At 37.2% G+C, this 16,595-nt stretch overlaps 1 protein-coding gene across 11 annotated transcripts in view; it reads right to left on the minus strand.

Moving 5' to 3' along the window:
- Window positions 1-16,595, minus strand: part of ALMS1 (ALMS1 centrosome and basal body associated protein) — a 142,251-nt gene that overhangs the window by 27,691 nt on the left and 97,965 nt on the right. For 9 of the 11 annotated variants that reach the window (XR_014234727.1, XR_014234728.1, XR_014234729.1 and 6 more), the window contains one exon: window positions 2,319-4,162. The exons of 1 other annotated variant lie outside the window; for it this stretch is intronic. The gene's annotated coding sequence lies outside the window, so the exon portion shown is untranslated. The remainder of the gene's footprint in view (window positions 1-2,318; window positions 4,163-16,595) is intronic. One more of the 11 variants, XR_014234726.1, reaches the window with a different exon arrangement.

The raw sequence follows: 16,595 nt of genomic DNA on the forward strand, positions 1-16,595 counted from the left end.
GGCAGTCCAGTGGTTAAAATTCCACGCTCCCAATGCAGGGGGCAAGGGTTCGATCCCTGCGGGGAACTAAGATCCCATCCCGCATGCCACACGGCGTGGCCAAAAAAAAAAAAAAATCCCCCCAATGATCTCTGCCTCCTGGTATTCATGCACTTGTGTAATCCCTAACCCTTGAGGGTTGGCTGGAAATACTGATTCATTTCTTTCTAGTAGAATGTGGCAGATGTGGTGAGATTCACTTCCAAGGTTAGGTTACAAAGTAAAGACTGTGGGTTTTGTCTTCAGCACCTTTTCCTGCATTCTCAATTGCTCACTCTGAGAAAAGCTTTGCTGTCATAGCTGCCATATGGAAAGAAGAAACTGATTATTTCTGGCCAATAACTGTGTGAGTGAGTTTGGAAGGACATTCTCTTAGTCAAGCCTTGAGATGGGACCATAGCTGTAGCCAATACCTTGTTTGCAACCTTGTGAGAGACCCTAAGCCAGAAGCACCCAGCTAAGCCATGCCTAGATCTCTGACCCACAGAAACTTTGGGATAATATTTATTGTTTTAAGCTGCTACATTTCAGGGTAATAGGTTACACTGCAATAAATAACACAGGAACTCTACTATTTTTTGCAGCTCCTCTGTAAGTCTAAAATTATCTCAAAATAAAAAAGTTTAATACATATATAAATGTTTTATGCATATATATAGATAGATATAGATATATAGATAAGTGTGTATATGTATATACAGTTTGAATTATTTACGGACTCTGGAGTCAGACAAACCTAGGTTCAAATGCCACCTCCAACACTTAATGGCCATGTGATCTTGGGCAAAACATTTAATTTCTCTAAGTATTAGGTTTTTAAAATCTATAAACTGAGGTAATAATATCTACCTCTGGATGATTATACTAAGTATAAAATGATATACACATTGACTACAATGCCTGGCATTTAGTACATTCTGAACAAACAGCATTATTATTAGTTCATATTTAAAATCATCTATAATTTTCTTCTCATTCAAGGAATTCAGCTCCAATAACTTGGCATTTTATCACTTAGAAGAGTTTAAGTATTGTATGTAAACTTGTCAATCTTTTAATTTCTAAACATTTTTCACACACAGTACTGATCTCTATAACACTCTACTATTTATAATAGTACTGAAATCAGAGATTGACCTTGTTTTTTCCTGCCCCAATCCAATTCTCAACCACTAATTTTTCAAGCTGTAATGGACCTTTAAGCTTTCCAACCCTTTCCTTCCATCAATCATCTATATATGAGTGCCAAAGATATTAAATGACTTGTCCAAGAGAACAGTTGATAGAATAGTTTAAGTAGGGTTTAGGATTCGGGAGAGATACTACCACGTGGTGAACAAGCTCTTGCTTAGACTGAACATACTGCATTATTTGAGACAATGAGGTTTGCTGAAAAGGTAGCAATGTCAGTGTCTCAGTTTCCCAGAGGGCAAATAAGGATACCACCACCTACCTCATAGGGTTATCACAAGTATTAAATGAGATAACATATTTAAGTCCCTCACTGCCATGACTACCACATGCGGATGTCGATTAAACATTTTTTCCCTCTTTCTAAGGCCAGTGCTCTCCACTATGAAATACTACCTTCTCAACTGGTGGAAACAAGGTGGAAACATTAAACACAGACGGTAATTCGTTTAGCCATATGGTAAAAGACTCATTAATGTAAAACTGAATCAATGACAGTCTTAAAATCAATCTGAATAGTATAAATCTAATGCATTTATCCCTGAATTGGGTTTCCATTCCTACAATCATTGTGAAGTAATAAGGCATCACATCAGGGACCACATTAGGTTGATGTGCATTACTGGTGATGTTAACCTTGGCAACTTGGCTGAAGTGATGTCTGCCAGGAAATTTCACTTTTTTTCATTCTAAGTACTAAATATTTGAGGGGAATCATGAAATGGAAACAAAGAGAGAGGGGGAGAGGGAGCAAAGCCTGGTCTTCAGCATATTTCCAATGTAATAAATAAGGAATTAGTAAATTGTACCACTCAATGATCAAAGATTCTTCTTAGAGTAATTCAGTGTTTTAAAATACTTGATGTCAAGTCGTTTTCTAAAAGCTCTTTGAGAGTATAAATACATTACTCTCAGGTGTTTTCTCTTAGTTAGGTGTTTATTCCTTGAAAGAATTCTAGCTTAGGCAGATACAACCTCCCCTAAGAGAAATCATACTGCCTCTCCCCCAAGAACTTACATTTGCTTAAGTATTTTAAACCCTTTATCATAAATTCCATCAGCTTGCTTGTCATCACAATGAGACTCACCGAACTGCAGATACCGGAGTCCCTTCTGGATTGGAATATCCTTCCAAATCTGAAATGTTCACTTGTGTTTGCCTTGAGGTTACTATCTGGCTATTCTGAAAAGGTATGGTTTTCAAGTCCTGAGAAATAATATTACTATCTGGAAGAGGAGACTGTACGACTTGGAAGTCCAGTGAAGATTTAGGTCCTAGAAAACCTAAAGATTCTTGATCCTGTGCTACAGGTTTACTGGTCAATAATTTGGAGGTTGGTTCCAATGATTCTGAAGATACAGTCTGTAGGCCAGAGTTAAACTCACTATTCATCCTTGTTTTAGAGGCAGGATCCAATGAATGAAATCTTTTATCTAAGGTTCCACTATCCAACTTGGAAGGAGTCTTGGGACAAAGAGTTATACGAACACAAGAAAGTGCTTTTGTATTTGAAGGTGGAGTAGATGCAGATGTTACTACTGTACATTGATTTGGGGCTGATGGGGAGGCCACATCACTGAATTTGGCTTCAACATTTATCATATCAGAAATGTGTAATTTAGGCTTATGTTCATTATTCTTTTCTACTATACAATCCTGACCTTGAGGAAGGGGAGAATGGTGTTTTCCCATGTGGTGATCTACATCTGGGGCTTTGCTTTGCTCAAAGAGCTGACGTTGTTCAAGAAAAATGGGAGAAGGAAGGTCTGAAGCTATATAATCCTGACTTTGAGGAAGGGGAGAGTGGTTTTCTCTCAACTGATTATCTTTATGTTGGGTCTTGCTTTGTTTAAAGAGTTCTCGTTTTTCAAGAAAAATACGACAAGGGAGATTTGGAGCTACATAATCCTGATGTTGAGGAGGGGGAGAATTGTGTTTTCTCACATGGTGATCTTCATGTGAGGCTTTGCTTTGTTCAAAGAGCTCTTGTTCAAGAAAAATGTTCGAAGGAAGATCTGGAGTTATAGTTACATTCTTCTCTTTTACTCCTAGTGTGGAACTTGGTCTGCCCATGCTAATGAGAGTATCGTCATCAGAAAAATGAACTTCCTTGAAATTGCTATCATTTGCACTGGTACTGGGCTTAGAATGACTGCCTTTAAAATCTGATCTTTCTAAGGGTTTTTCTTCTTGGTGAGAAGGTTCAACAGATAATTTTTGGCTTTCCCTACTATTTTCTGCTAAAATAGTCACAGCTTTATCTGGTGACTGACTAATGATTTTAAATGATGAAGGGGAAGAGGTTTTCTCTTTTAGATCTCTAGGAGGATTTTGCTCTTCAGTGATATGAGAATTAACTACCCCCACAGATGCTCCAGTACACTGGCTACCTTCAGTAACACCAACCTTAAGAAAAGAGGAATCTGAAAAGCATTTAGAATGTCGGTGAGATGAGAAAGTGATGGAGGTAGTAAACTTTTTCATGGGTTCTGGGGGCAGCATTTGTGATGAAGACTGACAATCCATTTCTTCAGGTGGCATACAAGCAGGTTCTACTAATTCTGACAGCCAAGGGTCCAACTTTTCACGGAATGGCATTCGAAGACCCTTGCTAATTTTCAAGTCATCACCTATAAAGTTTTGAAATGGGGAATGACTTTGTAACTGCAATGAATTCCAAACTTTGAAATGGGAGTTGTTCTGGTCCAGTGACTTGGCAAGGTTGATGTGCCTGGTTGTCCATGATGATGGGCTCCGTTGCCCTCTGATCATTTCTGAGGGTTCAGCAGATCTGAAAACACAAGGGTGGCTGTCCAATTGTGGCCGTTCAGCTGTTAGAGTCCTGAAACATCCTTTTTCATGGCTCTCAATAATAATGTGACTACATACAGCTTCTGGCTTGCATCCTATTCCCTGTGGACTCTGTAAACCCTAGAAGATATAAACAAGTTCTTACTTGACATAGTCCAAATAGTTATATAAAAATTAGATTCCTATCTAGGCTAAGATCTGACCATGCAGGTAATGTTGATCTTTTATAATGAAACAGGTAAGAACACAACAAGAAAAAGACAGCTAACTATAGAATAAAATGGCTCATGATAAGTAAGACCACACAGTTAATTTCTTCTAAAAATTTTCACTGAAGCAACAAAAGCAAAGACTACTACTCACCTTTTTTGTTCTAGTAACAGAGGTCCCTTACCCCAACTTCTGCTGGTCACATGACTACCAGCAGAGGCATTTCCAGTTTCTTCTGCAGCCAGATGTGACCATGTGACTAGGTGTAGGCCAATGGGATGTGAGCAAAAGCAGTAAGTACAACTTCTGGTTCCTGTCCTCAAAAAAATCAAGTTCCTGACCTCTATGTTTCCCTACCACAACCATCATTACCATCACCATTACCTTTGCCAACTGAAAATGGTGATGTCTAGAACAACCTTGGGAAGCCAAATGTAAGGATGGCTCAGCTGCCCACCCAGTTGGGTTCCTCAGAAGACCTCAAGAAGCAGAGCTTTCTTTCCTACCCTGGATATGAGAGAAAAATACAGTTCTACCTTATTTGAGCCATTGTATTTGAGTCTCTTTGTTACAGAAGCTTGGCCTACAACCTAATATTTACCATTAACAATAGGAAAAAGAACTAGTACCTCTTTCTGGTGTATAGGATCAGTGCCTAACGATAAATATAACATTTCTTTGAGATTTCTGTGTTTTACCTATAAAGTTATAACCTGGCATTCTATTTCATTTTAGTGCCACATTTGATTTCATATAAAAATATTTTAAATTATGGTGCCATTTCTCACATAATGGAGGAGATGTACTTTTCCCTATTCCTCCTGCTAAGCACAACTAAAAATCCTGGATATTATATATACAACAAACTTAAAAAGAATCTGAAAGGTGTAGAGAAAAAGGCAGACTGGCTAGGGACCTTGGAACCTGAGGAGTAACAAGGTAGTGAGATCCCTGGGTTTTCTTTTTACTTCAAATATCCCAGACTTGGAGGTGAAGACAGCAACCCATGAACAAAGAGCACAGAAGAGCACAAAGAGCACAAAAGCTCTAACAAAAACCTGCTCTCATGAGCTATAAAACAAGCAAAGGTAAAGTTTAGCAAGACACAAAACTTTTAGACAATAACCACTCTCTTCCAGCCAAACATCACAGAAAAACACTGTGGCCTCACCCACACTCACACCAGCAAAAGCCAAGTGAGGAGCTTGAGATCTATCCTTTCAAAACTCTAATAAGGAACCCCAACATCCAGGCCAATGTGGAATTAGAGATGGTCAAGCAAGATCCCAGAAATATTTTCACCCCTGATGGCTAGTAATGAGCTACCCCTCCCTGTGATGTCAGTAGAGACGACATGGGGAGCAGCTTTCATTCCCACTTAGCAGTAATGAGGTGCCTCTCTCTCTCCCAGCTGCAGACTGGAAGAAAAGATTTGCAAATCTCATATCCAATAAAAAACTTACAAAGAACTCTCAAAATTGAGGAGTAAAAAAAAAAAAATTTTAAACAATCCAGTCCCCCAAAAGGGGCAAAAACATATACATTTCACTGAACAGGACAGAGATGGGAAATAAGGGCATGCAAAGATGTTCAACACCATTAATCATTAAGGAAATGGAAATTAAAACCACAATGAAATATCACAACACACCTATCAGAGAATGGCTAAAATAAAAAATAATGACAGGACTTCCCTGGTGGCGCAGTGATTAAGAATCCGCCTGCCAATGCAGGGGACACAGGTTCCAGCCCTGGTCTGGGAAGATCCCACATGCCGTGGAGCAACTAAGCCCGTGCACCACAACTACTGAGCCTGTGCTCCAGAGCCCATGAGCCTAGAGCCCACGCTCTGCAACGAGAAGCCACCACAATGAGAAGCCCACGCACCACAACGAAGAGTAGCCCCTGCTTGCTGCAACTAGAGAAAGCCCGTGCAGCAATGAAGACCCAACGCAGCCAAAACATAAATAATAAAAATAGAATAAATTAAAAAAAAATAATGACAACATCAAATGCTGGTGTGGCTGTGGAGTAATGAGATCACTCACACATTACCGGTGGGAATGTAAAATGGTACAAACGTCAAATGGTACAAATGGTGTGGAAGTTTCTCAAAAATTTAAAACATACAATTACCATATGACCCAGCAATAGTAATAAAGACCTATGTTCATCAAAAACCTGCAGAGGAATGTTTATAGCAGCTTTATTTGTAATAGCGAACAACTAGAAAACTACCAAGTTGTCATTCAACAGGTACATATTTAAACAAATTGTAGTACATCCATACCATGGAATACTACACATCAGTAAAAATGAACATACTGTTGATATTGAATATTCTGCAGAGAATTATGCTGAGTGAAAAAAAAGCCAATACTAAATGACTGCACACTGTATGATTTCACTTATACGAGTCTTAAAATGACAAAATTATAGAAATAGAAACTAGATTAATGGTTGCCAGGGGTTAAAAAAGGAATGGGAATAAGAGAGAAGTGGATGTAGCTATTACAAGGCAACATAAGGGACCCTTGCAATGGTGTAAACATTAAGTAGCCTGACCGTATCAATGTCATTATCCTGGTGTGATATATTGTTACAGATTTGCAAGATGTCATCATTGTTGGAAACTAGGTAAAGGGGAAAAGCAATCTTTCTATATTATTTCTTACTACTTTATGAGAATCTACAATTACTTCAAAGTAAAATGTTTAAATTTTTAAAAAGCCAACAAACTAATTAAACACCACTGAACAAAAAACACTTTAAAAATGTGATATTTATTCCATGGCTTCTTATTACCCTGACACTGCCTGACATATCACTGGGAAATAAATATTCCAATTGGAAATAAATACTCCAATGACTAAGAATCATAAACTTAGTCCAGCCTCTTAAAACAGGGCATGATTAGATTTATATTCACCCCAAAAGATGTTTCTTCCTCCTTTCCAATAATCCGTATCTTACAATTTTTTGGAACATTCCAAACCCTACAGCCTTCCATCACCTCTTTCAAGCTTTATAATAATTATAAACAGCTTTCAAATAACTTTTCCATTTAAAAAATTCTTATAGCTTTGGTATTTGGCAAATAAATTTTAGTATTTTCATATAACCTTTTCCAGATAAGCCGTAAAAACTTATGTTATATCCCAACAATGTATCACATGTTAAAAGCTACCATTTAGCTCAACAAAATCCAACACTCTTTAATGATAAACTCACTCAGTAAACTATAAATGAAAGGGACTTCCTCAAACAGATGAATGGCATTTACAAAAGATGCACAGCTAACATTATACTAAATAGTGAAAGATCAGATGCTTTTTCCTTAGGATAAGACCAACACAAGTATGTCCATACTTCCTCTTATCATCTGGAGGTTCTAGCCAGGGCAATCTAGAAAGCAATTTAAAGAAATCCAGAAAGGAGAGGAAGAAGTATCTCTATTTGCAGATGACATGATCTTCTACACAGAAAATAGCAAGGAAATCATACAAGAACCAACTAGGACTAATAACCAAGTTCATTAAAGTTTAGGATGTGAGCTCAACAGACAAAAATCAACTGCATTTCCATACACAGTGAACAATCCAAAAATGAAATAGAACAATTCCATTCACAATAGCATAAAAAAGAATAAAATACTTAAGAATATATTAATCAAAATAAATAAATAAAACTAGCACACCACAAAACATTATTGAAAGAAATTATAGAAGATCAGAATAAATGGAAAACTGGCCCAATGGATTGGAAGACTTAATATTGTTAAGACGGCAATATTCCCATATTGATCTACAGATTCAAGGCAATTCCTAACAAAATGCCAGCTGGCTTTTTTTCTTTGCAAAAATTGACAAGCAGATCCCAAAGTTCATACAGAAATTCAAGGGACCCACTGTAGCCAAACCCATCTGGAAAATGATGAACAAAGCTGGAGGATTCAAGTTCTGATTTCAAAACTTATCACACAGCTACAGTAATCAAATCAGGGTGGTACTGGCACAGGAACAGATATATAGATCAAGAGAATAGAATTGACAGTCCAGAAATAAACACTAACATTTATGATGAATTGACAAAAAGGCCAAGAAAATTCATAGGGAAAGAATAGTCTTTTCAGCAAACATTGCTGGGACAACTAAACAACCATGTGTAAAAGAATGAATTTGCACTCCATACATTAATAAATGCCTCTAGGGGCTTCCCTGGTGGCGCAGTGGTTGAGAGTCTGCCTGCTAATGCAGGGGACACGGGTTCGCGCCCTGGTCTGGGAAGATCCCACATGCCACGGAGCAACTAGGCCCGTGAGCCACAACTACTGAGCCTGCGCGTCTGGAGCCTGTGCTCCGCAACAAAAAGAGGCCGCAATAGTGAGAGGCCCGCGCACCGCGATGAAGAGTAGCCCCCGCTTGCCGCAACTACAGGAAGCCCTAGCACAGAAACGAAGACCCAACATAGTAATCAATCAATCAATAAATAAATCTTTAAAAAAATAAAAAAATAAAAATAAATGCCTCTAAGGGGACAGGCAACAAAAATAAAAATATATACATGTAGTTGTCCAGTTTTCCCAGCACGACTTATTGAAGAGACTGCCTTTTCTCCATTGTATATGTTTGCCTCCTTTGTCATAGATTAGGTGGCCATAGCTGCATGGGTTTATTTCTGGACTTTCTAGAAAATCAATAATTCCACTGACCTATATTTCTGTTTTTGTGCCAGTACCATACTGTTTTGATTACTGTAGCTCTGTTGTATAGTCTGAAGTCAGGGAGCCTAATTCCTCTAGCTCTGTTCTTCTTTCTCAAGATTGCTTCCGCTATTTGGGGTCTTTTGTGTTTCCATAAAAAGTGTAAAATTTTTTGTTCTAATTCTGTGAAAAATGTCCCTGGTAATTTGATAGGGATTGCATTGAATCAGAACACTCCCTAACACCATACACAAAAATAACTCAAAATACTTATTTGCAAAGCAGAAATAGAGTCACAGATGTAGACAACAAACGTATGGCTACCAAGGAGGGAAGGGGGAGGTGGGATGAACTGGGAGATTGGGACTGACATAAAAACACTACTATGTATAAAACTGATAACTAATGAGAACCTACTGTATAGCACAGGGAACTCTACTCAATGCTCTGTGGTCACCTAAATGGGACAGAAATCTAAAAATGAGTGGATATATGTATACGTATAGCTGATTCACTTTGCTGTACAACAAAAAACTAACACAACATTGTAAAGCAGCTATACTCCAATAAAAATTAATTAAAAAAAACATACAGGTGCATATAATCAGTGAAAGACCCTTCTCCTCAAAGAAAACTAATGTTAATACTTCATTGTTTCTGGTTTTTTTAAATTTTATTTATTTATTTATTTATGGCTGTGTTGGGTCTTCGTTTCTGTGTGCGGGCTTTCTCTAGTTGCGGCAAGTGGGGGCCACTCTTCATCGCGGTGCGCGGGCCTCTCACTATTGCGGCCTCTCTTGTTGCGGAGCACAGGCTCCAGATGCGCAGGCTCAGCAACTGTGGCTCACGGGCCTAGCCGCTCTGCGGCATGTGGGATCTTCCCAGACCAGGGCTCGAACCTGTGTCCACTGCATTGGCAGGCAGATTCTCAACCACTGTGCCACCAGGGAAGCCCACTTTTGTTGTTTTTTTAAAGAGAGAAATCCTAATGACATAAGCACTGGTTTGGTTATTTTTCAGTAAATTTGAAATATTGAAGATCTCTAGATTGAAATAAAGAGAGGTAAAATTTGAATCTTTCATATATAATTATTTTAGTTTTAACAAGGAAATTTAAAAATTTGAGCTTAAATTGATCACAGCATTCAATGGTAAAGGGTTTCACAGGAACTCAGATTAACTCTTTTGATTCACTTCAGTAGGAAAAATAAAAACTGGAAAATAAAAAAATAAATTAAAAAAAGTAAAAATATATAAATTAGACATCAAAACTTAAAACTCTGTATCAAAATACACAACCAAGAGAGCTAAAAGGCAACCTACAGAATGGGGGAAGTATGTGCAAATCATATATCTGATAAAGGGTTAATATCTAGAATATGTAAAGAATTCTTACAACTCAAACAAAAAAACAACCCAATTCAAAAATGGGTAGAGGTCTTGAATAGACATTTCTCCAAAGAAGATATACACCTGGTCAACAAGTCCATGAAGAGATGTTCAAATCAATAATCATCAGCAAAATGCAAATCAAAAGCACAATAAGTTGTCACTTCATACCTGGCATAGCCATTATAAAAAAAAAACACACACAGAGAAAATATTAAGTGTTGGTGAGAATGTGAAAAAATTTAAATCCTTATGCACTATTTATTGATGGTAATGTAAAATGGTATGGCTGCTATCAAAAACTGTATGGCAGTTCCACAAAAACATAAAAATAGAATGACCACATGATCTAGCAATTCCACTTCTGGGTCTATACCAAAAGAATTTAAAAGCAGGGTCTCAAGGAGATATATTTATATGCTCATATTCACAGCAGCACTATTCACAATAGCCAAAAGGTGGAAGCAACTCAAGTGGCACTGATGGATGAACGAATAAACAAATGCGGTACATACATGTGATGGAATATTATTCAGCCTTAAAAAGGAAACTCTAACACATGCTACAACATGGATGAACTTTGAGGACACAATTTAAGCAAAATAAGTCGGTCACAAAAAGAAAAATACTGTATGATCCCACTTTTATGGAGCTACCTAAAGGAGTCAAATTCAGAGACAAATTACAATGGTGGTTGCTAGGGGTTGGAGAAGAGGGGGGGATAGGAGATTGTGGTTTAATGGATATAGAGTTTCAGTTTTATAAGAAAAAGAGTCCTGAAGATTGGATGACAACAATGTTAATACAGTTAACACCATTCAACTGCAGAGCTAAAAATGGTTAAGATGATAAATTTTGTTATGTATTATTTTAGCACAATTTTTAAAAACAAAAATAAAAATAATTTAAAATTGCCTCAAAGGGGATCACAGACCTAGATATAAGAACTAAAACTAAATCTCTTTGAAGATAATGATAAATTTTTGTGACTCTGGGTTATGCCATGATTTCTTAATATGACACCAAAAGCACAAGCAATAAAAGAGAAGTATAATTTGGACTTTGTCAAAATAAAAAACTTGTGGGACTTCCCTGGTGGCGCAGTGGTTAAGAATCCGCCTGCCAATGTAGGGGACACAGGTTCGAGCCCTGGTCCTGGAAGATTCCACATGCCGTGGAGCAACTAAGCTCGTGCGCCACAACTACTGAGCCTGAGCTCTAAAGCCCGTGAGCCACAACTACTGAGCCTGCGTACCACAACTACTGAAGTCTGCGCACCTAGAGACTGTGCTCCACAACAAGAGAAGCCATCGCAATGAGAAGCCCGCACCCTGCAAAGAAGAGTAGCCCCCGTTTGCTGCAACTAGAGAAAGCCCGCGTGCAGCAATGAAGACCCAACACAGCCGAAGATAAATAAGTAAATAAATTTATAAAAAAATTAAAAACTTGTGCTTCAAAGGTCACCATCAAGAAAGTGAAATGACAGTATAAAGAATCAGAGAAAATACGTACAAGTAATATATCTGATAAGAATCTAATATTCAGAATATACAAAGAAGTCTTACAATTCAACAGTAAAAAGACAATTAAATTTTAAAATGGGCAAAAGCTCTGAATAGAGGTGTTTCTGCAAAGAAGATAAATGACAAATAACCACATGAAAAGACATTCAGTATCATTAATCATTAGGAAAATAAATTAAAAACAAGATGGGACACTACTTCAAACCCATCAGAATAACTATAATCAAAAAGGTAGAAAATAGTGACATTGAAAAGGTTTTCTAGTATGAGAAACTAGAACCCTCATAACTGTTGGTGGGAATGTAAAATGGTACAGTTACTTTTGAAAAACAGTTTGGCAGTTCCTTAAGATGTTAAACACAGAGTTATCGTATGTCCTAGCAATTCCACTTCTAGGTATATATAGCCAAGAGATAGGAAAACACGTCCATTCAAAAACTTGTACACTTATGTTTATAGCAGCACTATTCACAATGGCCAAAAAGTGGAACAACATGTCTATCAACTGGTGAATGGATAAATAAAATACAATATATCTATACAATGGTATATTATTTGGCAATCAAAAGTACTGAAGTACTGATTCATGCTACTATGCAACATGGATGAATCTTGAAAATATTATGCTAAGTAACAAAGAAGGCAGTCACAAAAGATCACATATTAAATGATTCCATTTATATGAAACGTCCAGAATAGGCAAATCCATAAGGAGAGAAAGTAGATTATTGGTTGTCTAGGGCTAAGGGAATGGAGGTGGAGGGGTAGAATGGTAAAAATGTTCTAAAATTTAGTTATTGGCCAATTCTGTAAATAAAGTAAAAATGATTGAATTATATATTTTAAATGGGTGAATGTTACTGTATATAAATTGTAGTGAGATAAAGCTGTTACAAAAGTACTTTTAGCTGATATGTCCTTTATGAATTTCCAGACTATTTCTTAATTAAAATTTTCACCTAACAGAGCTACTTGAGTTTTGTCAGATTATTCACTCATTGCTCAGCTTAATATCACAAGTCACAGACCTCATGTAACAAACCAGAAAGGAAATAATAGTTCCTCCTTGTCACATAAAACAAACAAAACTAAACACACACATGCACATGTGCACGCACACACACAGCCACACATACACAGTCATCTAGCACTAAAAGTAAAAATCTACTCTCTACAAAGAAATGAAACATGGATTACTATTTCATGCAAAACTCCCTTGAGGTAATACCCTCGCAGTCCAGTGGTTAGGACTCCGTGCTCTCACTGCCGAGGGCCCTGGTTCAATCACTGCTCGGGGAGCTGAGACCCCACAAGCCACACGGTGCAGCCAAATTAATTAATTAATTAATAAGGAAGTAAGTAAAGCTTTTAAAAAAATTAAAATTATTTTAAAAACTCCCTTGAAAATCAATAAATTTATGGAAACAAATGTTTTAAAAATAAATAAGGGTTATTATAAGCTTGAGTGTAAAATTTTAGAAAAATCTATAAACTACCACGTAATTACTTGACAGGATTAATTTTCTAGATTGTTCATAATTTTATATTTTAGGACCTCAAAGTCAAAACTTAAAAAAAAAACAAAAACTACAACAGTTAAAGCAATTTCTACTTGCATTAGAACCAATGAGTATGCTAAGTCTTCTTTTAAAATGTTTTCTGGAAAAACTTGAAAATCTTGCTATACATTTAAAATCAACCCTAAACCTACTGGGATGAGAACTTCATTATTTATATTCAAAACAACAGTAAGTCTAAGCAACAATACTTTGTATGCGTGTGGATATTTTACAGCTCTGTAAAATACATTCTTCCGGAAGAATGTTTAATGTAAAAACAAGCACAACATACACAAAAGATCAGAGACAATATAAAAATATATTAGTCAACTTATATGCAAATGTTTTATAGAGGTAAAATTCACATAACATGAAGCTAACCATTTTAACGCGCATAACTTGTTAGCATTTAGACCACCTCTATCCAGTACATAACCATCACCTCTATCTAGTTCCAAAAGTTTTATCAACCCAAAATGAAACCCATAACCATTATGCAGCTACCCCTTCTCCCCTCTCTGCTCAACATTTGCCAACTATTAATAAGCTTTCTGTTTCTGTTAATTTAACTATTCTGGATATTTCATATAAATGGAATAATATGTGACCTTTCATATCTGGATTCTTTCACTCAGCATAATGCTTTCAAGGTTCACCTATACTATAGCATGTATCAGAAATTCATTGCTATTTATGGCTGAATAATATTCCATTGTATTGGATATACCACACATTCTTTATCTATTAATTAATTGATGGACATTTAGCTATTTCCAACTTTTGGCTTTTATGAACAGTGCTATTATGAAAACTTATGTACAATTTTTTGTTTGAACACCTGTTTTCAAATCTTTGGGGTATACACCTAGTAGTGGAATTGCTGGGTCATTATTATTATTATTCCACACTATTATTATTTGTTACTCTATGTTTAACTATTTGAGGAGCCGCAAAACACAGTGACTGCACTATTTTACACCCCCACCAGCAATGTACAAGGGTTCCAATTTCTCCATATCCTTGCCAAGACTTTTTATTTTCCATTTTTAAAATGGAAACAGGTGGAGAGATATACCATGTTCTTGGATTGGAAGAATCAATATTGTGAAAATGACTATACTACCCAAAGCAATCTACAGATTCAATGCAATCCCTATCAAATTACCAATGGTATTTTTTACGGAACTAGAACAAATCATCTTAAAATTTGTATGGAGACACAAAAGACCCCGAATAGCCAAAGCAGTCTTGGGGGCAAAAAACGGAGCTGGAGGAATCAGACGCCCTGACTTCAGACTATACTACAAAGCTACAGTAATCAAGACAATATGGTACTGGCACAAATACAGAAACATAGATCAATGGAACAAGATAGAAAGCCCAGAGATAAACCCATGCACATATGGTCAACTAATCTATGACAAAGGAGGCAAAGATATACAATGGAGAAAAGACAGTCTCTTCAATAAGTGGTGCTGGGAAAACTGGACAGCTACATGTAAAAGAATGAAATCAGAACACTCCCTAACACCATACACAAAAATAAACTCAAAATGGATGGGCAGAAGACCTAAATAGATATTTCTCCAAAGAAGACATACAGATGGCCAAGAAGCACATGAAAAGATGCTCAACATCACTAATTATCAGAGAATGCAAGTCAAAACTACAATGAGGTATCACCTCACTCCTGTTAGAATGGGCATCATCAGAAAATCTACAAACAACAAATGCTGGAGAGGGTGTGGAGAAAAGGGAACCCTCTTGCACTGTTGGTCGGAATGTAAATTGATACAGCCACTATGGAGAACAGTATGGAGGCTCCTTAAAAAACTAAAAATAGATTTACCATATGATCCAGCAATCCCACTACTGGGCATATACCCAGAAAAAACCATAATTCAAAAAGATACATGCACCCCAATGTTCATTGCAGCACTATTTACAATAGCCAGGTCATGGAAGCAACCTAAATGCCCATCGACAGACGAATGGTTAAAGAAGCTGTGGTACATATATAGAATGGAATATTACTCAGCCATAAAAAGGAACGAAATTGAGTCATTTGCTGAGACGTGGATGGATCTAGAGACTGTCATACAGAGTGAAGTAAGTCAGAAAGAGAAAAACAAATATCATATATTAACGCATGTACGTGGAACCTAGAAAAATGGTACAGATGAGCTGGTTTGCAGGGCAGAAGTTGAGACACAGATGTAGAGAACAGACATATGGACACCAAGGGGGGAAAACTGCGGTGAGGTGGGGATGGTGGTGTGCTGAATTGGGCGATTGGGATTGACATGTATACACTGATGTGTATAAAATTGATGACTAATAAGAACCTGCAGTATAGAACAAACAAACAAACAAAACAACTAATACAAAAAAAAAAAATACAGCTATCCTAGTAGGTTTGAAGTGGTACCACTGTTCTTTATTTCTTCACATGGCTTTGAGTTGCTGTCTAGTGTCCTTTCATTTCACCTGGATGACTGACTTCCTGTAGCATTTTTTGCATGCCAAACTTCCTAAGTTAACATTTATCTGGTCTTAAATTCTCATATATATATATATTTTTTTAATTGGAAATACATTTTTTAATTAATTTATTTTTGGCTGCGTTGGGTCTTCGTTGCTGTGCGTGGCCTTTCTTTTTAGTTGCAGTGAGCAAGGGCTACTCTTCATTGCCATGTGCGGGCCTCTCATTGTGGTGGCCTCTCTCGTCTTGGAGCACCGGCTCTAGGTGCGCGGGCTCTAGAGCGCAGGCTCAGTAGTTGTGGCGCATGGGCCTAGCTGCTCTGCAGCATGTGGGATCTTCCTGAACCAGGGCTCGAACCCATGTCCCCTGCATTAGCAGGCGGATTCCTAACCACTGTGCCACCAGGGAAGCCCCTCTCATATATTTTTAAAGATAGTTTTGCCAGATGTAGAATTCTTGGTTGGCAATTTTTCCTTCAGCACTTTAAATATATCATCCCACTTCCTTTAGTTCTCTTAGGTTTCTTAAGAGAAGTTGACTGCTAATCTTATTGAAGATCCCTTGTAAGTGATGAGTTGCTTCTCTATTGTTTCTTTCAAGATTTCCTGTCTTTAGTTTTCAACAATTTGACTATTCACTTGACCCCTGAACAACACGAGTCTTGAACTATGCAGGTCCACTCATACAT

Source organism: Balaenoptera borealis, assembly GCF_965194805.1.
Source record: "Balaenoptera borealis genome assembly, chromosome: 15".
Classification (NCBI taxonomy): Eukaryota; Metazoa; Chordata; class Mammalia; order Artiodactyla; family Balaenopteridae; genus Balaenoptera; species Balaenoptera borealis.